The 2195-nt window shown below is 44.5% G+C and overlaps 1 pseudogene; it reads left to right on the top strand.

Annotated features, from left to right (window-relative positions):
• LOC106314317 overlaps positions 1-2195 on the top strand; it is a 24050-nt pseudogene that overhangs the window by 13222 nt on the left and 8633 nt on the right.

Here is a 2195-nt window from a genome sequence, read left to right on the forward strand (position 1 = left end):
TAAGCACCCGGGTTATTGTGATTGTGTGATTATTATATGTTGTTATGGTATGTACCTCGTGTTGGTACTGTTGTGTGAGAACCTCGTGGTAGTTCTAGTAGTAGTTTGAGGTCATTGCTTCCTCAAATGGTACCACTAAACCGGTCGTGGTCCGGAAAGTGGTGGGCTCGATTTAACTTGGCTTGATCACCAAGGCCGAGTGTCACACGTGGATGTGACAGCCCCCGGCGAGTGGGGCACGGTGATTCCGATTGAGGACCGTGACCGGGCGATTCCCGAGCGCCTACGCCTGTGTGGTGTAATAGTGAAGGGATTGCCGATGTCCCTTATGTGGAGGAAGAATGATTCTGTTGGGCCCTAGGAGTATATATATATATTGTTGATTGATATGACAGTCATAAAGAGTGTTTTGATTTATTATGGTTTAATGGTTTATTGCTTATTCGGTCATGCTTTATGATCTTGAATATTGATTGTTGAACTACCCGTCTTGCTTGTGTTTGGAGTGAGGTTTAGAATGACGGGTAGTTGTATATGCTAGATAGGGAACCCTGACTCACTGAGTGAAACTAGTTCACTCACTCCTCACATCCTTTTGCAGGTGACCAGTAGAAAGGACCATAGCGCTCGCGGAACTGTAGGAGTTGGTGTAGATTGGACATCTTTTGCTAAAGACTCGTTTTCAAGATATATGAATGTAAGTTTTACTTTCGGCTGCGTCCATGGACCGTATGTATAATATTTTGGGCTTGTGAACTTCGTTTTTTATATATATGAAATAAAGTATGTTTATAATCGTGACGTGTTGAATCTGATATTAGGTTAGTCCAACCTAACACAACTCTATTACTCGGTACGGGTTGCAAAGCCTTAGGCTGAAGATTAGAGGAAACGAGTTTTGAATGGATATTCTGGGTTACAGAATTATGTTTTGTGACTTGGAAAGTCTATTCTCAACCCGTCGTAACACTTCCGGACTTGGCAGAGGAAGGTCGTTCGGGCATGTTCTTGTTTGATTGTTGCCCGGCTGACTGACCGATGTCTAAAACGGTTCGGGGGTGTTATAGAGGTGGTATCAGAGCATGGTTTAGATCATGCGGCCAATCACGTACTTTTCGTGTTTTATCGAGTCAAATGTGTCGCAAAAGATGTGTTAGGAAACCAGCTGAGTTCCGTTTTAATTAGTATTCTTTATAGGAAATTCCCTGTTCGTGGATTGCATATGGCAAGAAGGGGAAGGAGTGAAGGAGGACAAGATTGGATGTTGGGTACAGAATGAGTCTCAAGAAGATGAGGACTGGGATATGAATCCGAGGGAAGGGTACAAACACTGGTGCACACCAACCAAGGATCCAGTGAAGAAAATGTAGGAAGAAACAACAATCTGTTTGGACATGATCAAGAGATACCACCAAAAGAAAACTTTCCACCAAACCGTACTGTAAGGGGAAGACCAGAAACAGGTGATAGCGAGTCAAGGGTCCAAGGAACTAGACCAGTGAGGCGGAATAACCCGATTGAACCAGAAGTTCATGATCAACCACAACAAGGAGTAGGAATGGAGCACACTCTGAAGATGCTTCATGACGTGATTGCGAGGTCACTGCAACAACCTCAGGTGCAACCTCAGCCACTTATGCCACCACAACCTACCGTGGCTACACCGATGTTACCGTTGATAACTGCCATGAAGAATATGAAGACACCACATTTTTAAGGCGGGACAGATTCATTTCAAGGCGACCAGTGGCTTCGAACTATGGAGAAAAACTTTGAGACCCTGACGTGTTCTGAAGAGTCTANNAATGGTGGGAGAGTAGGGATCGCCAAGTGGGACATCTGGTCACCACTTGGGCGGCATTCAAACAAGAATTTGAACGCAAGTACTTCACTCCTGAATCCAAGCGAAGGCTTTAACGCCAGTTTGCAAACTTGGTACAAGGAGATAAGACGGTTAGAGAATATGAATCTGAATTTATGCGACTGCGACGACACGTGCTGCGAGGACAAGATGATGAGGAGACCATGATATCCAACTTTCTGTTTGGTTTAAAACCAGAGTTGGAAAATAGACTGGCAGTCGGGAACTACGAGATTCTCACCGAGCTAGTGGAAAAGTCTGTGTATGTGGAGATCGGGTTGGAAGCTGAGAAGGCGGCAAGTAAGAAATTCAAGCAGCATCAAGAAGGAAAGTA

Source organism: Brassica oleracea, chromosome C9, assembly GCF_000695525.1.
Source record: "Brassica oleracea var. oleracea cultivar TO1000 chromosome C9, BOL, whole genome shotgun sequence".
NCBI classification, from domain to species: domain Eukaryota; kingdom Viridiplantae; phylum Streptophyta; class Magnoliopsida; order Brassicales; family Brassicaceae; genus Brassica; species Brassica oleracea.